General features: G+C 39.6%; 1 protein-coding gene across 29 annotated transcripts in view; it reads left to right on the forward strand.

Annotated features, from left to right (window-relative positions):
- TENM3 (teneurin transmembrane protein 3) overlaps positions 1-26,027 on the forward strand; it is a 2,750,454-nt gene that overhangs the window by 2,381,112 nt on the left and 343,315 nt on the right. For 6 of the 29 annotated variants that reach the window (XM_045391907.3, XM_074040787.1, XM_074040788.1 and 3 more), the window contains exon 1: positions 10,313-10,380. The exons of 18 other annotated variants lie outside the window; for them this stretch is intronic. The gene's annotated coding sequence lies outside the window, so the exon portion shown is untranslated. Of the gene's footprint in view, positions 1-9,590; positions 9,671-10,312; positions 10,722-26,027 lie in introns of those variants that run through there. 5 more of the 29 variants (XM_065545717.2, XM_074040792.1, XM_074040794.1 and 2 more) reach the window with 3 other exon arrangements.

A 26,027-nucleotide genomic window follows, 5' to 3' on the forward strand; every position in this document is an offset into this window, starting at 1 on the left:
TATGCTGGCTGCTTAGATCATCTGAACTGAAGCTATCTTAGACTCTGTAGTTAAGGTGACATAGTGATATATTGATCTAATGAGTAATATTATGAAATTAATTCTAAAATACTCTAACTTGTTCTGCCTTAATTTTTAAAATTCATTTGAATGATCACATTGTACAAAGCTTTTGTTGAAAATCTTACAAAGGCCTTTGGCCAAAAATAACATAGTTCTACATATTTTTACAGAGGTTTCTATTTCAGTCAAATGGCCACCAAGGATGATAGGCTCTGAAACTTCTGGATGGTCCAGTGTCAAAATCTACATGTGGACACTTGCGTTTGTGGTCAGGATCTTTAGTTGGCCATGGCCTCAGGAGTTATCTTTAACTTGCTCAGCATCAATTAATAGATGCCCTCATTTTGCCTTTCAGTGATTCCAGATCTTTTGCAAGACTCATTTCCCTCTGTATGTGAAGTTTGTTATCACTCTGAAGCTGAAAGCCCACAGGACTAGACAGTAACTAAGTTTTCCTTACCTGACGGCCTCTGATTCTACCAGTTTTTCCCTCTCTCTTCTCTCCTCTTTTTAGAGAACTCTCTTCTCCTATATTACTTACTGCGTATGTCTGTATGATTTCCCTTAAGCTGCTGAAGTTGCCGCTAGGAAGACCCTAAGCACATTGGCTTTTTACAAACCAGGACAGATCCTAGGTAGAAATTTGCCTAAAAGAAGTTGTATGTTTTTCCCTACAGGGTATTTTCAATAATGGAAATACAGTTTCCTATGTTAGTTTTCATCTAGGGATGTCCTGTGAGGATTAAACAAGGCATTTCATGTGAAAGAACCTAAGGTGTTTCAGGCACATAATAGGCATTCAATAAATGTGAAGGGAATTCAAATCTGGAAGCTTGGAAGAAAAAAACTGGTGTGTAAACTAGCTGTCTCCATTTCCCCACCATCCCCTTGGTTTTCAGCACCCATTACCTCTGACATTCATCCCATTATTCCGCTAGATTTATTCTCCTTTAGATTAAAAATTGCTTCTTCCTGCCAATTTCAAGACCTTTTCTTCAATCATTAGAAGTATTAATCTGTAATATGTATCTTTGTTAACCATCACCCACCCCATTCCCTGTCCCAGTTCTTGAAATCTCTAGTCGGGGCTTCTTCGTCGTTTTACACTGCAGATTCTCTCCAACTTCCCAGATGCTGCCTTCTGTCTACCCAGTGGGTGAACTTTCTCTTTGTGGCCCCTCCATGTAAGCATCCGCCAAGATTCCAGCTTGGCTGGTTGCTGTCTTCGTTTACGCATTGCCTCTGAAATCTCATCTGCCCTCATAAGCACCACTGTTATGGAACCAGGTTAGTAAATCTACATTACAGAACGAAACCCCCTCCTTCCAGCTCCAAACTCCTGGTGGGCACCTTTTTATTTTAGGTATTTGTTTATTTATTTATTTAAGACGGAGTCTCACTCTGTCGCCCAGGCTGGAGTGCAACGATGCAATCTCAGCTTACTGCAACCTCCGCCTCCCGGGTTTAAGCGATTCTTCGCCTCAGCCCCCCGAGTAACTGGGATTACAGGCACGCGCCACCATGCCCAGCTAATGTTTTTGTAGTTTTAGTAGAGACAGGGTGTCACCATCTTGGCCAGGCTGGTCTGGAAATCCTGACCTCGTGATCCACCCGCCTTGGCTTCCCAAAGTACTGGGATCACAGGCGTGAGCCACCGCACTCGGCTCTGGTGGGCGCCTTCAAATACAGATAGCCAAAGCAATGCTTACTTCACTCCATTTCCTTTCTCTACGACGTTTGTCTTATTATAGCGCTTTCTTCTCTTCCTGGATCTACAGCCAGATGACTGAGAGGTGATGGTTCTCAGCTACTTCCACCCCCAGTCCTACAGAGGAAGTTCAGAGAAGAGCCTTTGAAAGGATGAAAGAGATGAAAAACAGACCCAGGAGGAAATGGTAGTAATAATGAGTTTAGCATGACAATGTGGATTTTAAGGGAAGATTTGAGAGTAATTAGCATTAAGTATATGAAAGATCCTTATTGAGAAAATGGTGACCAGCTGCTCCTCACTTTTGCGGAAGACATGCGGAAGGCATTGAGCATAAATCGTAGCTCTAGGGATTTTTTTTTTAACTTTTATTTCAGATTTGGGGATACATGTGAAGGTTTCTTACATAGGTAAACAAGTGTCATGGGGGTTTGTCGTACATTTTATTCCATCACCCAGGTATTAAGCCCAGTTCCTGATAATTATCTTTTCTGCCTAAGTCAGAGACTCTTAAAATAGAATTGCCCTCAGTAAACAATGTAAAACATTGTCGTGTATTACATGGAATGGGTATGGCACGGAAGGGCTTTTTTTTAACCAAATAAATTCATCTGTGTGTGGTGTAATTTAGATTGGATTATATCTGAGAGATATCTGGGAGGATATCACAAAATTAGATCATGTATTAAGTTTATGTTTGGTTTTATAATTCTGTAATTTTTATAAAGAAAAACTGTATTTATAAATTTTTCTAAAATAGTGACCTTGAACTCTCAGTGGTGCTAGGTGCCATTAGGTCACAGCCTCTGCCCTCGTGAGGTTTATGTTGGGTTAGGAGCATGTGAGAGAGACACAGACAGACAGAAAGAGAAAAAAAACACAATAATTACGGAATAGTGTGACACATACATAGGAAAGAATCATTTTAATCAGCAAGCAATTTTTTAAACCTGGATTCTTCATTTCCATTGACCCATCCATTCATCCATCCATCCACTCATCCCCAAACCAGCATTTATTTTGTTTTATTTATTTATTTATTTTTGAGACAGAGTCTCGCTCTGTTTTCCAGGCTGGAGTGCAGTGGTGTGATCTCTGCTCATCACAACCTCCACCTTCTGGGTTCAAGTGATTCTCCTGCCTCAGCCTCCCTAGTAGCTAGGACTACAGGAGCGTGCCACCATACCCGGCTAATTTTTGTATTTTTAGTAGAGACGGAGTTTCACTGTGTTGGCCAGGCTGGTCTTGAACTCCTGACCTTGTGATCTGCCCACCTTGAACTCCTGACCTCGTGATCTGCCCACCTTCAAATCCTGACCTCATGATCTGCCTGCCTCGGCCTCCTAAAGTGCTTGGATTAAAAGCGTGAGCCACTGCACCTGGCCCAAACCAGCATTTATTTAGTGTCTTTTTTGTGCAAGACACTATGCCAAATGTTAAGAAATCAGCAAAGAAATGGTCCCTATGCTCATACATTCATGGTCTGGAAGGAGCTACAGACAAGTAGACAGGGAGCAGAATATAGTACGATGAAGGTAGGACAAGGATATTTACAGAGTTGAATAGGAATGCAGAAGAGGGGCCCGTAAACTGTTCTTGGTGAATCAGGCAAGGCTAAATGGAAGAACTGACTTCTAAACCAACTTATGAGCAAGCAGAAATTGGTCAGCTAAAATGCAGAGGTATCGAGCATATACCTCCTCTATCGTCAATGATGCATAAATATATGTGCCTACTCTCATACGAATCATGTTCACAAAGTCAGAAAATCCTGAAAAACACATTCTATATGACTATATCATGAAAACACCTGAAATTAATACATATATCTAGATTTGTCAACAAAGATATAAGTAAGCTATTTGCAAAAATAATACATATGGATTCTTTTCAAATGGTTGATATTATAAATTGTAAAGGGTTGATATAAAAGTTTATGTGATTTCTATGTTCTGTCCACTGCATAAAGGATTTGATCTATGCATGGCTATTGCCAATATAGACAACTACCCATCTGACAATACCACTGCACTAGTCACCAATGAATAATTCTTTGTTTCTAAACAACCAAAACAAAGTACTTATAGTAATACATTTAATTTCAAAGATTTTTGACATTCAACCAAAATTGCTTGTTTTTTTTGTTTGTTTGTTTGTTTGCTTGTTTTTTTTTAGAGACAGAGTCTTGCTCTGTCACCCAGGCTGGAGTGCAGTGGCACAATCATGGCTCACTGCAACCTCCACCTCTGAGGCTGAAGTGATCCTCCTGCCTCAGCCTCCAGATTATCTGGGACTACAGACATATGCCAGCACACTCGACTATACACACACACACACACACATATATATATGGGTTCTTTTCTGTAGAGACATAGTTTCGCCATGTTGCCCAGGCTGGTCTTGAACTCCTGGGCTCAAATGATCCATCATCTCAGCCTTCCAAAGTGTTAGATTACAGGCATGAGCCACCGTGCCTGGCCTGAGAACCAACATAAGTGTTTTGGGAATGGGTGAATGGCATGATGGTTGGAAACAAATGGTCCAGATTGAAGAATTTGCTCCATAATTAAAAACAATTCAACCATTTTTATTTATCGCACTTCCATTTCTTTATCTTGGACTGCCAAAGAATACATTCAAAATACTCCCCAAAATGTATTCCTATTATCAAAGCCTAAAAGTTAGGTGAACCCCAATAAGTTGCCAAGCATAGACAAATACTGCCATCCCTGGGTGGGCCTGGGAATTAGTCTGTCTGCAGCCCCTGAATCCAGTGTGCCAGGGATAAGCAGCACTCCCTCTAGCTTGGCCACTCCTGTCCTTCCCCAGTCATGGAGGTTACTGATAAAACTAGGCTTCCATATACTTCTCTGTGCTATAGATTGTCTTACAACATTCTTGGACACCTGGTGACTTGACTTGGGCTGGGCCCTCAGCTCTCGCTATGTACTTAGTTCCTGGCATCCATAGCCCCAGCTAACTCTTGCTGGCCATCTGGATTTCTCTTGAAGCTCTGCCCTCCTGCCCCTCTCCTGCTCTCACCACCAGGTAGGAATGATGTCCCTGCCTCATCCCCGTCCCTCCTACTTGGATAGTTGCCAAGACAGGGCTGAAGCTCACTAAGCCTTTTGCACACAGCGCATTGCTTGATTGCCCCCTGCTAAGAGTCCAGACCTCATCACACACACCCAGATCCTGCTTCCTCCTCCTCCCTGCCTGCCCAGGCTGTAGAGGACCCAGGAGGCTCCTGCCCAAGGTCATCTGAATTAGGACAAAATTAAGGACCAGTGCTTCTGGCATGCAGTGGACATGATTGCATATCTAAAGAAAGAGTCCTAAGTCTTCATCATGTATCAGATTCCACAAAGCATTTGGTTTTTGGGGGGTGAAATAATTTAACACCTTTAAAAGTAAAGAAGAGAACTTCCTTTAGAAACGATTTCAGATGTGGGTCGTTTATTATGGTGAAATACATATGTCTTTTGTGGGTGGATTTTTCCATAGGATAAATCAAAGAAAGAATCACCTAGCTATTATACCAGCCTTTTAGATTTACTGTAGACATCTGTGAAAAATTATGAATTGGCCTTTATTACAAGACTTTGTTTTCAAACCTTTATTTCTGTTCCAATGTAAATGATAATTGAACTTTATTGGAGAAAAGACCCATGACTTTAAATATAGTTTTATGTCAGCTTATAGTTTTATGTCAGAGCCCACATAGCTGGTAGAAAGTTACGTGCTACTGACAAAATAACAGTTGGCAAAATGTAAGACAAAATCTACAGTTTTACTCACAGGATCTAACTAATGTACAATTATTATTACCAATTGGTATCAGTGTGCTATAATTTTGGTAACAATTTCTTTGATATGCTTTTACAAATATATGTATTTACAAATAAAGGTATAATTTTTAAGAGTCCATCTAAACAAACTAGATTCTAGAGGGACAGACAGAGATCGATATCTGACAACCCCTAATTCAGGTGTTTAGGGATGTTTATCAGCCATTTTATTCCTCTATAAGATTCCAGCTCTCAGAGGATGCTAATATCGGCCTCCTGGTTTCCTGACCTCTTGAGGTAATTTGAAAACACAGGAGAAATCAAGGACTGTCCCTTTTTTTATTTTGCTCCTTCTCAACTCCACAAGTTATCAATTTTTAAATGGAATATTGTGTTTCCAAATCTTTGGTGGGGCTTATCCTGATAAATTTTATTTAAACGGTGAACTCCACTCCTAATAACCAGCTTTTTGTTGTTGTTGCTGCTGCTGTTGTTATTGTTGTTGTTGTGGTGATGGAGTTTTGCTCTTCCTGTCAAGGCAGGAATACAATGGCACGATCTGGGCTCACTGCAACCTGCAACCTCTGCCTCCCAGGTTCAAGTGATTCTGCTGCCTCAGCCTCTCGAGTAGCTGGGATTACAGGGGGGTGCCAACACGCCCGGCTAATTGTTTGTATTTTTAGTAGAGACAGGGTTTCACTATGTTGGCCAGGCTGGTCTCGAACTCCTGACCTTGGGTGATCCACCCACCTCGGCCTCCGAAAGTGCTGGGATTACAGGTGTGAGCCACAGTGCCTGGCCAATAACCAGTTTTAACTACTGAGTCAATACCGTCTAAATAGAGAAATGGTTAAGCAGCAGGCTTCTGAGTCCATCAAATCTGGAACTGTGTTTAGGCCCAAGCACTCTGTAACTATGTGGGCACGTGATTAACTTCTCCAAACTCCAGTTCCTCGTCTGTAAAATGGGGTGATATTACTCTTCTCATATGAGATTAGAGAATTAAATACAAATGGTATGTATCAAATGCCAGTCATAAAATGAAGTGCTTAGTGTTAGCTTTAATCATAATCATCAATTTAGTGTAGCTATGAGTGTGTGATTTTGATTTTGTATTAGCGCCTCTGACGGTATGGATTTGGTGCTTAATAATTAGCGGGAAAGGTAATAATCTCAGTGTCGGTTACAATTCGATTTTTCTTCAAAGTTTTTGGCCTAAGCAGAGAGAGGTCAGAAGCACTCTTAATATGAAGCTAAGTTGGTGCCAGTTTGAAGTAACAACTCATTTGTGGACTTTTTTTTTTTAATACAATTTGCTTTGATTTGGTTCATGCATTTTTAAAAATCTTCCTTGTGGTGTGCAGTCATTAGGTTTTTATGCCTAAAGAACTGAATTCAGTTTTAAGTAAAATTCATTTAATATTGCAAGTATGATTCCATATGTGGTTATTCATTCACAACATAAAATAGCCACGTAATTCAACATATTTGATAGTGTCTGCTCGTGGAACTGTGGGGAATTCCGCAGACCTTAGACAAGAATTGCTTAAGTTATAGAAGGCAGTAGCCATAATGCTGATTATCTCTGACATCATCAATATGGCAAACTACAGTAGAAGAAAACAAGTTGAACATGGATCTCATTACATGTCTCTGTGGAACTCTTTGGTGGACTCCTGTATTTAAAAGATGGCAGTGATTTAATGTATGCACGGGGGTGTCCACAAAACTGTGTATCTTTTCTTGGGAAGATATATGTAGAAACCATCCTTCACTTTTCAACAACAGAAATTGTTTAAAACCATATCTCTTCCTCTGCCTCTGCCCCATGGGCTGCTACTGCTACTGCTCAGCTTTGTTCAGTGTAAATCCTTGATTATTCTCAAGGGATCCCATCTTTGTCTAATTTGGAAATACATAATTAGTTCTGTATTCAGAAAAGGTGGAACTAGATATACATGTAGAATATTCCAGTACACTCCAATATAAAATTTTGCCTAACCTGTATGTGATATTTATATCTAATTAGCATTTTAAATGGAAATTTTAATAAATGCTATCAATCAGTGACCAATTTACATAGCATTCATCTGGGGAAATGAACATGCCAAAATATCAGTCTTCTTGAGATTCATCTTGACCCAAACAATGATTGATTTAAGATCTTAAAACCTTTCATTCTTCCATTAGTGTGCTTATCTTTCTGCACTCGAACATTCTAATCCAAGTCCAGATTTGCTAACTTGTGATTGTCAAAAATCAAAGAATGCATTTTTGAAGCATAGGCAAGCCCCCAGGTCCTAGCACTTTTTTTTTTCTTTTCTTTCTTTCTTTCTTTTTTCTTTTTTTTTTTTTTTAAGAGACAGAGTCTCCCTATATTGCTCAGGTTAGTCTTGAACTCCTGGGCTCAAGCAGTCCGCCCACCTCAGTCTCCCAAAGTGCTGGGATTAGAAGCATGAGCCACCCCACCTCCTGGCAAATTTTAACCGTGTAATGTTCTGCAAATTTAATTCTTCAGAGATTCCAATTGAACAACATTATCTTCATCCTCTGCCCTAGTTATATGGTGTTTATTTGCAATTACTTCAGGTTACCCCCCACCCCCATGCATTGCGTTGATTTGTGAAAGACACATGCATTGCATTGATTTGTGAAATGATCCTTTTCAAAACATTATGACTTAAGGAAGATATTTGCTTGAGAGCTTAGAAGTCTTAGTGCCCGACAACATACCTATTGTTCTATTTTTTGACCCAATTTTACTAAAGAGAATTTCAAAACCCTGAAATAACTTCAAAATTTATAGTGTCAAAGGAATGTCTAAATTTTAAATAACTGCTTTGTGTTTAAATAATTTCTATGATATCTTCGTAGTGTCCCAATTAAAGGGTGAATATATTGATCATTAATGGAGGAAGTCAGGCTGGTTGTGACGTTGTAATAGTGTGTGTGTGTGAGTCACCATTTTAGAAGACCCAGAGTTAGTAATAGAAAAAAACACTTAAGGTGTAGAGACTGCTTAAAACCTGAGCGGCATCAGATATTTCCATGTATGAGAATGGATGTCTTAGACGTAATGGAAAATGAGAAAGAAAAGTATCTACAAAGAGGTAGAAGAGCTGTATTCATATTCTTGTAGCATTGGGTATAAAAAGCGACAAAAGTCAAGGTAAAGGTAATATGTTCAAGAAGATAAAGAAATTACTGTTATCGTTGAATCATGGGAATGAGGAAAGCATTTTGTCTTTACTGTAGGAAAGAAGGTGGAGAAGAGAGAAATTCTAATTGCAGTCTGCTAATCTTATTGATAAATGAAAAGAGAACACTGATCCTTCCTTTCTTAAAGTATTAATTTTTTGGTTTGAGTCTGTATTTAGAAGGTAGTTAAAATATGGAATGAGAGCTGATAAAGATATGTTGATTGATACCGGTATTGCGATGTAAAGTGCTTCTTGTTTTCTTTCTTGTTTATAAAAATGAGAGGTTTGGAGGGGTTGGAAGGAAGCACCGCTGAATCTAAAAATTCACGAACATTCAGTCATTCAATTCTCAGTTTAATGGAGGAAGAGGCTGGAGAGGATGGAATGTTCTAGAAGAAAAAAATTAAAAGGAGGAGGGACGTTGGACTGGAAGCAATGCAAAAATAATGATAATAGTGGATCTGGAGGAAAAAAAGACAATTTTTTATAAAAATTTAAGTGCTGCAGTATTGAAGTATATTTTATTTAAAAGTAAAGCTAGTTAGAACACCACATTAGCTATTCCGGATCAGGGCTGTCCAGCCCTGGCACATCATGGAGAGTGGCTCGGGCCACTTGCACACATGCCTTCAGCCCCTGAGACCGTCTTCTCTCCCCGGATCGTGACACTGACTCCTCAGCGTTAATGGGGGTCCGCGACTGCTGCGGGGACAAGGGCGCAAAGCAGCCCCCGCCACGGGCCGGTCCGCCCAAGGGCCAAGAAAGTGGCGGAGAGGCGGCGGCCGAGGCCGAGGGGCGAGCGCGGGCTGCGCCGGTCCCTGCCGCGTTCACGAGCGACACCCACCCCCTCGCCGCGGACGCCCCGCGGGCGCCAGGCTCCGGGCCCTGCGACCGACCCCTCCGCCCCCGAGGTACCGCCGGGCCCGCCTCGCAGGCAGCGCGTCCCGCAAGCTGGAGGGCCGAGTTTCGCGGGGACGTGGGGCGTGTGGGTGAAGGCGACACCTGGGATGCGGGACGCATGAATGGTGGCAGAGCAGGGGTCGGGATCCATTCATGGGTTGGGAGAGAGATGCTTTTGTGAGCACGGGAAAGTAGCGCTGCCGGAGAACAGCTCTGTGGCGGGAGAACAGCTCTGTGCCGGGATCCACAGCCGCCCGCAAAGCCCCGCCAGAGAGCGCGGCCGCTGCCCGGGGCGGCTCGCGAGCGTGCGTGTGTGGAGGGGAGGATGCCGCCCCGCTGGGTCTTCCGAGCGTGCCGGGAGCGGCTTCTCAGTGCAGTTCCCCCGTCTTCGCTGGGGGCACGGCTGCTCGCAGGCCCCGGCCCGCGTGTGTGGAGCGGGGTGAGGGGGTGAGGCGAGGGGAGGAGGCGGCGGCCGGGCCGGGGCGCGGGACGCGGGGCTGGCGGGCGGCGGCGGCGGCGGCCCGGCGCGAACGGGTTAAGCGGCGCGCCGCCCCCTCGGCGGCCGGGTGTAAACAGAGGAGCCTCAGCCTATCATGTCTGGCCGCCGCGCGCAGCCCGAGCCTGGAGCCTGGCGCTGTAACACGATACGCTCCAGACCCAGGCAACTTGGCAGCGCCGGGCTCGGCTCCGCACGGCCACAGCGAGGGCGCGCCGCGGCAAGGTGGGTGAGCGGCGGCGGCGGCGGCGGCGGCGGCGGCCTGGGGCGGGCTGGCGGAGCGCGGCTCCTGGTGAGGCTCCCCGCGCGGCAGGGGCGCTCGCTCGCTCCGGGGACCGCGGCGGTGGCGGCGGCGGCTGCGCTCAGCTCCGGGGCCGGTGGCTCCGCTTTTCTCCCTTGTGGTGTCGGAATGGGAGGAGGCTCGGCGCGGGTTTGAATCGGTGCGGAGGCAACATTCGCATCTGAGATGAGGTGGCTTTTTAACCCCTGAGGGACCACATTTAAGGATTTCGAAGAGATGGAGGCTGAACTTTCTCGATGACTCTTCGTCACCCGGAGTGGTGCAGGTAGCCGCGGGGAGAATGGAGTCTTTTGTTCCCGGTATTTTTAATTAGATGGATTTTTTTTTCATGAGTAGTGTACTGTCCTAATCCTTGAGGCAAAGCTGCCTTTTTGCCTGCATTCGGTGACTTTTGCGAATTCGTTGGGAGCCAGTCTAGCAGTAGTGATTTTGGATAATTTATGTCTGAAATGTGCAAAAATCGGCATTGAGCTTAAATTAATCAGCCCTTTGGTTCCATTAACTAAAATCCATCATACTAATTGCTTAATGGGGGAAAAGGTACAAAATAAGCTTGCTCATTAAAGAGCAGTCTTTTGCCTGCGAAATACGTAGTGTGATTTTTGTCAGGTTTAATAGAGCAGTCTCTCAGAGAAATTCAACTTTGCAGTTGTGCTTCGATGCAGGCTACTCCTGTGCAAAGATAGTTGGAGATGGTTTGGAAAAACTTGTGCTGTGTCTATTAAAGTAAAAATCATTTGCCATTGATGTGTGTATTTCAATAAAACAAAACAAAGATCTGTGGCAGCTCTGGGAATGAGAAAGTCACATTTCCTCCCTCTCCTGTGCTGGCGTCTCTATCTCTGTGGAATATCATATAAATGATATATACAGCTATATGTGCCTGTGTCACAGAGTCATTCTGTCTTCTGAAAGCCTAATATAATCAAATTCAGTGCCTTAAGATGGTGTAGTTGAAGATTTGATCCCCTTCCACTAAAGTGGAAATACTTTCAGTAATTGAAAGCAGATTCACGTCTGGAGTTGTACAAGCCAAGGTTTTCATTTTTAAAATAAACCTTTTGTTCTCTGATTTTAAATGTTTCAGAGAGCCATCCAAAGACCTCTGTGTGCTAATTGTTAAAGTAGTCCTTAAGAAAGGATTGAAAATACCCAGAGAAGGCATTTTAGAAATCAGCTAACTTAACTAAGCCTCCCTCTCAGCCGAATATTTTAGTGCAGCATGTAACTGGTCCGTGCCCCACATTCTGTTTTTTTCAGCGGACTCCCAGGTATTAAAATGCAACTGCAGTGTTCAACAGACTAAACTCCAAGCAGAGGCCATCTGCTATAAGAGGTTAAAAAACTTGAGAAATGTTGGTGTTATCCCATTTTATACTGTGATTTACACAATGTGATGATGAATTTGAGATCCGCTATAAAGTATGTTTAATTTAAAGAGGTGGTGATTATACATTAACTGGTAGACTGAAACTTACAAAAATATGATTGCAGGTGGTTCACCTGGTTCCTTTCTCATCTTCAGAGACTGTTAAAAAGCTTTAAAAAATTGGCTGTGAAAGACTGAAATTAGGGTACATTCTAGACAAAGAGGGAGTCACTTGATCTCTTATTAGCTGTGAAGATAGAGAAGAATAGTGCTGTATAAGAGCGTTACCTTCCTTCTTCAGGACATGATATCTAAAATGAATTGTTTAATTATGAGGAAAAAGTTAAAAGAGTTGTACTTTTAACAATGACAGTTGACATCAGGAAAAGATAGAAAGGCACATTCCAAATGTTTTTAATGACTTGTTTCTTAACCTGTTGTATTGATCATTAATAAGATGTGAATGGACGTATTTCCAGAGTATGACATGGCAGTTTGATTTCTTAGAAACTGCTTGGTAGCCCTGCATTTTACCTTGTTTTCCTGCCTTCTTAGTAGTTTATCATTGCAGCACAATATAATAAATATGAAGTGAATAACTTGGCCATAATTCAAATGATATTCTTGTTGTTATTTCTCATGTAAAAACCCTCCTTTATAACAAAAAAAAAATAAGTATTTAAAGTATTCAGCAGATTTTTAACTACCAAATAAAATCATACTAAATTTTGGCTGTTGCATCACGTTTCTTAGATAGCAGTGGCCTAGTATGGGGCATAATAGAATTTAATTCTTCTCGAAGATTTAGAAAAAGAAAAGCGACTTCTCATGGACTCTTCTACTGATGTCTGAACACTGATTTTCAGTGTAATATCCTTCTCTAAACATTTAAACTAAAGCTTTCTGTGGCTTCTGTTTACTGTTAGTTCTTATGTTCCTACATATTTTGCCTTGGTTAAGGAGGTGCACAGGATCTTCTGTCATCTGGAATAATACATTCAATTTTTCACGGGACTCCTTTCTTTCATAATGTAAGCAAGTGGCAAAGGAGACACTGTCGAAATACAGTGATCTTGATAATTAATGCTATAAAATAGATTAAAATGCTGTATTTCAGGTATTCATTTCCTTAAAAGGGCCACCAGAACAGCGTTGCTAAGCACCCGTCACTACTGCAAGTAACAGAAAATGACCCAAATTAAAGAACCTGTTCTACGCTGTATTCTTGCATTTTCTAAAGTTCATTTCAAAAGATTTAACAAGACTCATTCAATTAGTGGAGAAAAAAGATCTGTTTTCAGCTCTGATCAGCAATTAAGAGACTGGGCTTTGGAACATCAGTTCTTTATGTTTATAATTTATTTTGTTTGGTAGGCTTTACTTTAAACAATTGTGAATAAAGATTTTTAACAAGCCACCTTTCTGGTAAATGCTAAATACAGGACAATATATTTGTTTTACATTTTTCTTAAAATGAGTTATTTTATAGTAACTTTTCCTCATTTAAAGGAAATTTAAATTTTACACTAATGTGATAAATTGATGCTTTATTATGGATTTCTTATTCTGTGAAAATCTATATGTATGCATGCACACATACAGACATATGTAGTTTAAATGAAAGGACGGCTGTAGTTATTCTCTTATCATAGATGTGAGTGCTTTAGCACCTAACACTGGAGAAAACGGATATTCTTCCTTAAGGATATTTGAATGTTGTGAAAATGGTGCCATGGAGATAGAGTGGTTTGGTGAAGAAAGTAAATAAATTATTAGGAGCAGAAGTTTTCTTTTTAGATTTTTTTTGAGGGGGGCACGTGGGGCACCGTGCAGTAAACTGTACCCTTTTGGGTTAGACCAGAACTTCTAAGTAGTTGTGGCCAAATGGTTAGATCTTTCAGTGGCCTGCTTCTTAGCTAATACAACTGCAGTCACAAATACAAGCCGCGGAACTTCCTGGCAGAGAGAAAGGAATGAAAGCATAAGGGCTATCAGAGGAATGGGAGAGAGGAGCAGGAGGGCTCCCAAAGGTTCAGATTAGGATCATTGGTGAAATTTTTGCTACATCACTTTGATCTTGACAAATCTAAAGCATATAAATATGGATTTTAAGTTATGAATGATAAGTGCTGTTTTGGCTATAATGGCGTGAAGTGATTCCATATCCATAAACATTGACTATTTTAAAGCCCAAATAACATATTTCTTTATTCTAAAAGAGATATTTTGCATTAGAAATTTATTACGCTTAGATTTATCAGTTTGGTATGACAGATACCTCTAGCAATAGATAATATGCAATACAGAAAATTTGTGTAACTCTTCTAGGAGTTTTGTCTGAGATGAAAAGTTATTCTAACACTCATTTTTGCATAAGGCCTTTTGACCTGAGCTGAGTTCTCTTGTTGGGTATCTGGAATACATTGTCTTCTGATATGTCCACATTTGGTTTTCCCTATAAAGATCAACAGTGTGTGTACTAGAGAGATTATTTTGTATTTGTATACATATATATACATATATAGCAGGTTTGAAAGGATGGTATTTTCATGTTTAAGAAACCAGTTGTTTTAGGATTGTTGTTTATACATTGATTTTAGTTACAAACCTATTTCAGTTAAAATCCTATGTATTTACGTTTTGAAATGTCTACTCTTAATTTTTGCTGTTGAAAGTAAAAATTTTACTATTGGCAGTTGTTTTACAGGTTGAAAACAACTACCTTTTTGGTTTCCCAGAAACAGTTTATGCCATGAATGGTATGTTGGTATGATGGTAAATTCATTTTACAAGGGAGGAATAATCATTGAAAAGTACACACAAATATTTGTAGGCATATCACATTTAAATAATAGTTAAGTTTGGGAAATGGCATACTGTAGTATTTAAAAGAAAAACAGAGTTTCTCTCTTAAATGTTATTATTCCCCTCACTTAATATTAAATAGTGTTTGACATAAATGTCTTGTTTTGTACATTAAAGAGGCAGAATATATTACAAAGCGTAACAAAATGACTAATATGGAAGTAACATTAAAAAACGCTTTAGTCTTTTGTGGTTATATATATTAAAATTTGTAAAAAATTAAAATGATGTGTGAAAGTTTCAGTGAATTGATTTCATCCTGGTTTGTGCACAGCACCTTTTTTTCCTTAGCCTTAAACTGTTTCCGGCAGGGAGAGAGAGGGCCTGCTGTCTAGAGACCTGTAAAATGTAATCTAGATCTCTTTTTATGCCTTTTCTTTTAAATAAAACAAAATTACCTTATATAACAAATTTAACATTGTTAACCTTTTATAATTATTTAACCATTATTTCATTTTACCTCCTGCTTCAAAGTTGTACATTAGCGGAGTAGACACCTGGCTGTGCTCTTAAAAGTTTATTTGGCTTTCAATTCCTGTGATAGTAGGGGGCAGTACATCTCCTTAATTATCTTTGTTCAGGGAAATGCTGAAAGGCCAGGGTAGTTAAACAAGGCCATTTGGATTTGTGAGGTCGAAGTCAGATGCAAGGAAAGTGGTTAAATGCATTATCATCTTATTGAGCCCATCATCAGTAAAGTGACCTTGATGGAGGTGGGAAAAGCCATTTGGCTATTTTATGACAGCCACCTCTGCTTGTCTTATCACTTACACATTTTTACATATGGCTTTATCATATTCTTTTCATTTTCAAATATTATTTCCTCTGATTGTAGATAATCAGAATGAAGGTGAAAATTAAAATTAGTTTCTTTTTAATGATAGAGTTTCTTTCATAAGTGTGTTTCACACATCGTCTTATATGGAAATACCCCTTCATTAAAAATTAAGGTGATCAGGTCGGCTGACCATTCTGTATTTGCTTTTAAGGGTCTTTTAATGACAATGATTAGTCTTTTTGCAAAGAAGCTGCAATTCTGCTACTTTTCAAATTGTTTTTGAGCTAGTAAGAGGAGAGACTTGCCAACGTCGATTTTAGCGGTGGGAAGAATGTTTGTTTTAACAAGTGCGTAAGTGTGTTTACTTGAAAGTGCCTCAAGTTTTAGTAGTTCTATTGCTGCTGCTCTGGAGTCATCACTTCCCTTATGAAGTTAAAGCCATAAGATTTATAGTTTATATTTCTTAACTTTATGGCCAAGATTTTCCTTGTGATGTGTTTCATATCAACTCCAATAAAATGGAATTCTTGCTTAAATGTTTGAACCAGTATTGTTCAATAAGAGGAAGAGTTTTATTAAACGCAGTACAAGATCTAATGTTTTTGGAAACTCCAGTTAAAGCGATTAAGTGCTGCATACAAGGTTTCTGTTTTCCTAGGCAAAGCTGGGAAACATTACTGATTGGAGTTTAGGGTATGCTTCACTTTATACTGAATTCTCTGTTATTACAATTAATGGGAGCTAAGTAGAAATCTTTTTATCATATGAAAGAAAACACTGGCCCATTATCAAAATACCTAAAAGTATTGTTTCAGACTTTACTGGAGATATCTCCTTATCATCATGCTATGAATTATGTAGCACTAAAATCTCAGGGACTCAAAATCACCAAAAATAGTTCGTTCAGGAGAGAGTCACATTTTCTTGATCAGAAAGAACTTATTTGTTTAAGAAACATTTATTTAAAAAACAAATTGGATCAAAAGGTGTCTAAAATGAAGTATAAACTCTCTCATTCCCCCACTCTGTTCCCACCATCAGGGCCCAAATTCAGGCTCTCTTCAGCTCTCCGTACGCTATTTTACTAGCTTTCCATTTGGGTTGCCCTGCCTTCTGCCTGTCTTTTCTTTAATCCAGCCTCCACACTGTTGTCACAGTTGTCATTCTGAATTGTGTTTTATCAGACCCTTGGTGATCCTACCTCACCCTCCACTGCTCTTCCACTCCCACCTTCACACCAGTGTTTTTGCTGGTCGATGATGCCTGTGCCCCTTCCTTGCATCTCACAGAGCTTCCAAGAGCTGACTTGCCTGGTATTTCTTTTTCTTTTTTTTTTTTTTTTGAGACAGAGTGTTACTCTGTTGCCCAGGCTGGAGTGCAGTGGTGTGATCTCTGCTCACTGCATCCTCCGCCTCCCAGGTTCAAGAGATTCTCCTGCCTCAGCCTCTGGAGTAGCTGGGACTACAGGCACACGCCAACACACCTGGCTAATTTTTTTGTGTTTTTAGTAGAGATGGGGTTTCACCATGTTGGCCAGGCTGGTCTCGAACTCCTGACCTCAGGTGATCCACCCGCCTCAGCCTCCCAAAGGGCTGGGATGACGGGCGTGAGCCACCGCGCCAGCCTTGCACAGCATTTCTTCTGGCTCCTCCTCCTCTCTTGCTTCCTTAGCACCTGATTCTTATTTCTGTGAGCACTTAACACAGGATCCTGTAGTCATTTGTTTACATTTCCCTCTCCCCCACTAGGGGGACAAGTTCTTTCAGAAAACCACTTTGTCTCATTCATCCTTACATACCGGCACTAAGCATGATGCTAAGAAAATAGTTATTCCTCGTATTTTTTTTTAGTAGAGACAGGGTTTCACCATGTTAGCCAGGATGGTCTCGATCTCCTGACCTCGTGATCCGCCCATCTCGGCCTCCCAAAGTGCACTCCAGCCTGGGCGGCAGAGCAAGACTCCATCTCAAAAAAAAAAAAAAAAAAAAAAAAAAAGAAAATAGTTATTCCATAAGTCTCGAATGCTTATTGGATGAGTACACTAAATAGAATTTTGTGGTGATGGAACGTCATTACAAACATCAGTTATTTTATTGTTCTGTGTGAAAATATAATTGTTTACATAGGAGCGGATGAGGCTGGATATCCCCGTCTAAATGGTCCTGTCATGCTGTCAGCTTTCACTTCTTACTGCTCTGTCATCAAATAACACGGGTTATTTTGTTGTTGTTGTTATTGTAATTTATGCATAAAATAAGAACAGAAAGTTTCTGAGTAAAGACTCAGAGCTAATTTTATTAACTTCATTAGTTTTGGCTTCTCCGTAGACCTTTTGGCTTAATGCCTCCATTTCTTTGCATTTTCTGTTGGGTGAGATTTTGGGGTAGCTAAGTTCCGACAGGTGTTGGGTGTTTAGGTGAAGCAAAATGTTAATTTCCAAAATGAAAAGAAGTTCATTGAAGCCTAACAGTAAATTTGAGTAAGAAAAAAATGTTAACTTACATGTACGGTTAACTTGAAATGTATACACATTGATAAAGATACTCATGATTGTAATATTTTTTAAAACTGGCAAACATCATCTCTAATGCAGTTCTCTCTGGCTGACTAAAGTAGGGAAGAGATAATCTTTAAGATGATAATTTAGAACAAGAATCAGTATACCTTCCGTGATTGTGTTACCAGAAGATTAATAGGTGAGGAATGCTGGAAGGACTGACAGACATTTTGCTGTCGAGAGATATACAGGTGAGGAGTGCTAGAAGAAGAGGAAAAGAAACCCCGTATTTCTGCTCTCTTGCTCCATCTTCATCCGCCTTAAGAACAAAAAAAGCTGGGCCAGGCGTGGTGGCTCATGCCTGTAATCCCAGCACTTTGGGAGGCTGAGGTGGGTGGATCACCTCAGGTCAGGAGTTCAAGACCAGCCTGGCCAACATGGAGAAACTCTGTCTTTACTGAAAATACAAGAAAATTAGCTGGGTGTGGTGGCGTGCACCTGTAATCCCAGCTACTGAGGAGGCTGAGGCAGGAGAATCGCTTGATCCCAGGAGGCGGAGATTGCCGTGAGCCGAGATTGTGCCGCTGCACTCCAACCTGGGCGACAGAGCAAGACTCTGTCTCCCCAAAAAAGTAAATTAATTTAAAAAAGAACAAAACCCCACAATACTCTAAAAACCAATTTTACTTTCTCCTGAGAAAATGAATAGAATTAGAGACTTTTAGAACTGAAAATAATCTTCAAAATTATGTAATCCAGACTGGACATTTTGTAAGAAGAGAAGCCAAGGCCTAATAATAGCTGACATTTATTATTTACTGAAAGATAGCATCTGTGTTAAACCCTTTATATATGATTTCATCTCATCTTCAGAACAACTCATGAAATTAAATACTTTCATGATCTCTATTTTAAAGATATGGAAACTGAGTCATAGAACAGTTAAATTGGTTGTTAGTGAGAGGTTTGGACCCAGACATGCAAATACCTAAATCATGTATGAAATCACGTATGTCTTTTTTCCTTTTTTTTTTTTTTTTTTTTTTTTTTGAGACTAGGCCTTGTCTCGATACCTAGGCTGGAGTGTATTGGCATGAACACGGCTCACCACAGCCTCCAACTCCTAGACACAAGTGATCCTCCCACCTCAGCCTCGGCAATGGCTAGGACCACAGGTGTGTGCCACCATGCCCAACTAATTTTTTAAATATTGTTTTGTAGAAAAAGGGTCCCACCACATTGCCTAGGCTAGTCTCTGAGCTCCTTGGCTCACGCAGTCCTCCTGCCTGGGCGTCCTAAGTGTTGGATTACAGGCGTGAACCACCACGCCCAGCCTTTGTCTTTCTTCATTAGTGAATTCTGTATCCAGTGCAGTTGTCAAATTAGGTTTTGTTTTGATTTTAGTCCTAAATTTTGCTTTACATGTAAGTTCTATTTCCTATTGTAGAATAGAAATATGATACCAGTCTATAACTTTTCATAAACATTGTAACCATTGGATTGGATGTTACAAACATTTTCATATTTGCTCAAGGCAAATCATTTAATTTATCAACAAGTGCTTATTGAGGCAATATATGTTTTGTATTGTTCTCCTGTTTTTATTTTTAATTCAGATTTTTAAATGAGGTGTGATCATCTATGGTATAGCTAATGTCCACTCCCTGATTAATATCTAGCAATGATTAGCATCATTGATTTGAAAATTAGTAGATTATGCCTTTATTGACATTTCTATTCCCCATTTAATGGCTTGTTTATTTAATTGATGGCTAATGTTTTTACTATTAAAGGCTATTAACACATCAGAATGGTTTTTATTGAACCTGGCAAAATGATAAATTATGTTTGTGTTTACTCCTTGGTGCCTAAGGCTAATTTATTGGTGGTCTTTGTATAGTTTTGGTCAGCTAAAACCTTCTGCTTAGGAAGTCAAGTAAATTAGCAAACTTTTCTGGTGGTGTGGCCTTGGAAAAGTCGCTGGACTTTTCTGGATTACTACCTGTAAAAGGAGGGAAGTGAACCAGATCAATGATTTTGAACACTGTAGCTTCTTGGAGAAGTTCTGTAGAGTTTCTTCAATTCTCTGATTCACAATTCTTAAAAAAAAAAAAAAAAAAAAAAAAAAAAACTAGAAATAATACATAATGTGAACAAATAAAATAGATACTAAATGTTTACATTTGCTACTGGGTTAGCTTATTTTTACATACGTGTCCTGCTTTCTTTGTGTATATATTTGAACTTTTTGTGGTATTTTTGTGAATGCAGCTTGCCTAAGGAATAAGAAGTGACAGCATCCTCTGCAGAGAAATCCTAGGAAAAAAGGAGTATGCTTACTCACCAGCTTCCAGGGAAATGGTTGTGCTATGGACTGCATATGCCTGCTACTTTTGGTATTTGGTCATAATAGAGATTCTAAAAATGAAGGGGGTTGTCCTTATTATTAATAGATTCTCACTTTGCCAATGTTCCGTGATAGTACCATTAACCAAACTGTTTTGAAACTACTTTTTTGAAATTGAGTTTATTTTCAAGTCACAGATAAAAATAGTTCTTGTTATTATAGGCATTCCTCATTGGATGAAATACCAATTTAACTAGTTTGATTGCTTGCCTTCCTTCACAGGCTTGACTAACCAGCATTTGGCTATTTCAAAAAAATTAGATCTATTCCCGAGAGAGTAATTACCACAGTTAGTTATATTCAGAAAAAATAATGCTAAAAGCCTGTGAGGCCTTTTCCGAAGAGAAAGTTCTCAGTATTGTATTGAGAAATGACTTCGTCATCTGAAAAAGGCAGCAACCCCGATGTTGACCACTTTGAAAGCAATAGTTTTCATCTTGGTGAATTCTGGAGTTTTTAAGAGTTGAGTGACAATACATTATAGCGCCTTTCACGTGTCGTGATTAAGGGCTGAACCGGAATGGTGTCTTTAATGGGTATAACAATTAAATTTTGGAATTCAGAATCTAAGACTTTATACATTAGTTATTTTTAATGTGCAATTGTTTGTTTTAAACAAGATTCGTGGCCTTTTTTAAACTACTAAGGTCTGTGAATGTATGATAATATGTTTGATTTCTTCAAAGTATATTTAAATTTCATGCATATTACATTTCATACAAAAGCAAAGCTCAGTCTTCACTTCTGTGCTTCCAGTTAGGAATAGGAGATTCAAAGTACAAAGTCTTTCAAAAATAAAAAAAAAAACATTATTTGCTTTCATGCTCAGATATCAGCATAAACACCCTATTTATTCAAATACTTGTTTATGTATTAATATTAGTCATTAATACTGATTAATATTTTAGTTTTTCAGGAGCTGGGCATCAGAATTGTAAACTTAAAAGTATTTGTCTCACCTCAGTTGAGGCAGAATGAATATAATTAAATATTCAAGATTTTAAAAATATATTTATTAAAAAAGAAAGTTAATAGTATCTTTTCAGTTAAAAATAACGTCCTTGTGTATTTTTTGTAAAATTCATCTCCAGCCCCCATTTCCAGGAATATCTCAATTAGCAATAACAGGATGTTTACTTCTAAATGCCTACAGTGTACTTTAAACTCTAATGAGGTACCTTGTTGGAAGGAGACTGCTTGAAGATTTTATTAATCTCTGCAGTGTGAAAATGAAAACACTCTGAAACGAGACAACTAGTTCTAAATTCTGAGAAAACAATAGATCATCATCATGACCCAAGACAGAGTATGTAAAAATTGAATAAAGAAAGGTACATTTGAAACAATATATTGAATTATTTATGTATGTCTTAAGCTCACATAGAATAGAATTCTATGTATATTAGACTTATCTGTTTAAGATAATTGATCTTTTGTGATTTAGTCAGCCATAATTTGATGAGATGACAATGTCTCAGAGCCTGATTCACATGGTACCAGAATATATGTCCATCACAAAAATACACCTGCTTCTATCATGGGGGAAATATTTGGGGTGGCAAGCTGAAGTACACAGTGAATGTACTAGAGTTCTGTGAGTGAGAAAATATATACCAGCTATACACTAGTGGTTGCCTATGAAAGGATTCAAAGAAAGAAAATGAAGCAGAGAGAAGAGAGGGGTGATAGTGGTGGTTAGCTGTCTCGAAATTTTATTTTTTTAAATAAAGCAAGATATCTAAAGTAAATAGCAGTCTATGACATTATTTCATATGCTGTTTAACATGCAATCCCTCCTTCTCATAAATTTAAGAGCACAAACCCATTTATATATTTCTGTGATGTTAACTAGTATTGTATTTTATTTCTTTTTAAAATGATACTTAGTAATCACTGAATTTTAGTTGTACTTAGTCATGATTAGTGTAAAAATGTTTTTACATAAAATAAGAATGAATATGTAATATTTAACTGCAGTCTATTTTTAGGAATTTACTAATTTCTTAAGGAAAATTAATTCATAAATTTAAAAAGGGAATTTGCTCAGCATTTGTTGAAAACCTACTATTTGCTACCTAGTAAGCGCTTTATCATCCTATTCATGATCATATAATTTTGAGTCCATTTAGACTAATTTCTTTCCACTTACGTAGTCAATTCATAATCAAGAACTACTGACTCTAAAAACCAGATGTTTTTGGATCTGTTTATTATAGTGCAATCTCAGTCATAATTTATAATGTCTTCATTCACTTTCCTGCCTTAAACTTTTCTCTTTAATCCAAAAAGGCAAATTATCTTGCTTGGGCATCATCTGATCTTCTTTCTTCCCTGCTCAGAAAGTCAGTGTCATATCAAGAATATACTTGAGTCTGATTAAAGTACAGGTAGGCTTATGGACAAGTGACAGGAGAAGGCTTTTCAGGTAGAGAGGCACATGAGCAAGTTTGAAAAGGTGGGATATGAAAAGTATATTTGAGAAAATGTCAAATGACCTACTTCGAGCATGAAGTTCACGAAAGAGAATTTTGGAAGATAAGGCTAGAAAAGTGGGTTGGAACCAGAACATGGAGGACCATGAATTTCTGATAAAAAGGATTAAATGTGCCTTTGGGATCCCTGGGAATTTAGCATAGAAAACAGTCACACAGTACAGTGTGTTTCGGGGGCGATCTCTCTGGTAGATGCTGTTAGATGAATTAAAAAAGCACGGTGGTATTAATAGAAGTTGAGAAACCTGTTTGGACTTTTCCTACTATTACTTTCAATTCATGACTTCTTAAATTTATTAACAGTTTATCAAAGTAAACTTCACACAGGCAGGGGACTTCTGTTCACTCTGGTATCTTCAGAGCCTAGAACAGTGCCTGGCACTGGTTGATGCTCAGTGGGTACTTGCTGAATTGAATGAATGAGACCCAGGAAGACCAAGTGACTGTTCTGAATTCACACAGCTAAGATAGGGACAGATCCAAGACTAAAAATTGTGCTCCCAGTTTGCTGTTTTCTCGACATGTTGGCTGTCATATAGGTCATTACCATTAGCGCGGCTTTTTCTGTGTCAACTCTTATCCTAAATTCTTCTGAATTCTTCTTGCAAGTGATTGCAAACTGCCTCATATCTTATATCTGACATACTCACGGCAGCCTCCTCTGAGCTTTTTTTTTTTTTTTTTTTTCCTTTCAAATTGAGACAGTGTCTCTGTCATCTAGGCTGGAGTAGAGTGGTGCAGTCATAGCTTACTGTAACCTTTAACTCCTAGGCTGTAGTGGTCCTCCTGCCTCAGCCTCCAGTCTGGCGCACACACTACCACACCTGGCTAATTTTTAAATTTTCAGTGGAGTCTGAGGCTCACTGTATTGCCCAGGCTGGTCTCGAACTCGTGGACTCAAGCAGTCCTCCCACCTCAACCTCCCAAAGTGCTGGGATTACAGGCATGAGCCACTGCTCCCGGCCTAGGCTCTTAATAAGTTGCTTTTATCTACAGACTTAATGGGTTGAATTGTTTATTGTGACTTTTTTCAGATGGTAAATCCAAGGTCAGAGACTGTCCTCTATTTGTTTCATTTTTCAGCAGCCCTCCTCTCTGAACAGCCGCGCTTGGGACGCCTTTGAATGCAGAAGCTGGTTGACTGATTGCCCAGCCTCCAAGTCTGTCTTTTAGTTCAAGGTCTTACGGCGTTACCAATATATACTTAAAACTGTTTTTATCGGATTGGTAAAGGACCCCTTAAAATTTACTTGATATGGCCGGGCGTGGTGGCTCATGCCTGTAATCCTTTAGGAGGCCGAGGCGGGTGGATCACCTGAGGTCAGGAGTTGGAGACCAGGCTGGCCAACATGGTGAAACCCTGACTGGACTAAAAATACAAAAATTAGCAGGGCATGGTGATGGGTACCTGTGATCCCAGCCACTCGGGAGCCTGAGGCAGGAGAATCACTGGAACCCGAGAGGTGGAGACCGCATCACCGCACTCCAGCCTGGGCAAAAGGATGAGACTCTGTCTCAAAAAAAAGAAAAATGTACTTGATATTTTTGTAATACTGACCACTCTGTATAGGCAGGGCATTGCTTCCAGGACTCCCCTACTCATACACCAAAATGCATGCATGCTAAAGGCCTGCAGTCATGCTGCACAACCCATATCTTGTCAGCCCTCCCTGTGAGCAGGTTCTGCATCCCATAATTTTGATCTGCGTTTGGTTGAAACAATCCTCGTGTATGTGGTCCCAGCTGCTTCAAGCCTGTGTTGTTCAAGGGTCAACTGTAGTTGAAACAAATAGAAAAATGAAAGTTTTAATGTTTTCTTAAGCTCTCAAAGTAATAGTCTTGTGAGCCGAAATTATTTATCATTTTGCAATTTGAAAGAAAAGGAAAATTCAGTGTTACTCTGTTTGATTTTGTGAGATCACCTTGAAATAAGATACCATGTAAAGAGAACTATTGTGTGAAACCATTACAAAAACTGTGAGATGGCCACTATCATTTAGTGTGTGGATTTTACCTAGTAAGAGCATCAGTCAGTGTGTTGCTTTATTTTAGTAGAAAAGTGCAACTGGTGGAATACTTTAGACCATGTAGTATCACTTTTTCTTTTTTTTTTTTTTTGAGATGGAGTCTCACTCTGTTGCCCAGGCTAGAGTGCAGTGGCGCGATTTCAACTGACTGCAAACTCCGCCTCCCAGGTTCAAGCGATTCACCTGCCTCAGCCTCCCAAGTAGCTGGGATTACAGGTGCCTGCCACTGCGCCTGGATGCTTTTTTTTTTTTTTTTTTTTTTTTTGGTATTTTTAGTAGAGATGGAGTTTCACCATGTTGGCCAGGCTGGTCTCAAATTCCTGACCTTGTGATCCACCCGCCTTGGCCTCCCAAAGTGCTGGGATTACAGACGTGAGCCACCACCCCCGGCCATAGTATCACTTTTGTGTGTATTTTGTTATAATTTCTTTCCCTGAAAAAAAAATTATTCATTACATGTAACAGAGGCTCTTATTAAGATTAATACAATACTAAGGAATAAATGTTCTTCAATAGACCAAGAAATCGCCACACTTTTATAAACATATATAATTGTTAATGAATCATTAACCTTCTTTAAATTTAGAGATGTTTCCCTCACAGTTGAAAGGAGAAAAGCTAAAAATGCTGTATTAATGATATAGTGACTTTCTCTACAATATGAACTATTCAACTATGAGTCAAAGAAGTCTTGATATTATTATAACTTATCAGATTTAACATTAAAAAAATTATACAATACTTTTTTTTGGAGACAGAATCTCACTCTGTCGCCCAGGCTAGAGTGCAGTGGTGCGATCTCGGCTCACTGCAACCTCTGCCTCCTGGGTTCAAGTGATTCTCCTGTCTCAGCCTCCTGAGTAGCTGGGATTACAGGCGCCTGACACCACGCCCAGCTAATTTTTCTATTTTTAGTAGAGACAGGGTTTCGCCATGTTGGCCAGGCTGGTCTCAAACTCCTGACCTCAGGTGATCCGCCAGCCTCGGTCTCCCAAAGTGCTGGGATTACAGGCGTGAGCCACCACGCCCAGCCTGTACAATACTTTTAATCTCAAAATGTATTAAAAATGCTATAGTATGAACTAGGTTTATATTAAATATGACAGTAATATGTAGTTCTAGGAGGTATCGATTTA

This window comes from Macaca fascicularis, chromosome 5 (genome assembly GCF_037993035.2).
Source record: "Macaca fascicularis isolate 582-1 chromosome 5, T2T-MFA8v1.1".
NCBI classification, from domain to species: domain Eukaryota; kingdom Metazoa; phylum Chordata; class Mammalia; order Primates; family Cercopithecidae; genus Macaca; species Macaca fascicularis.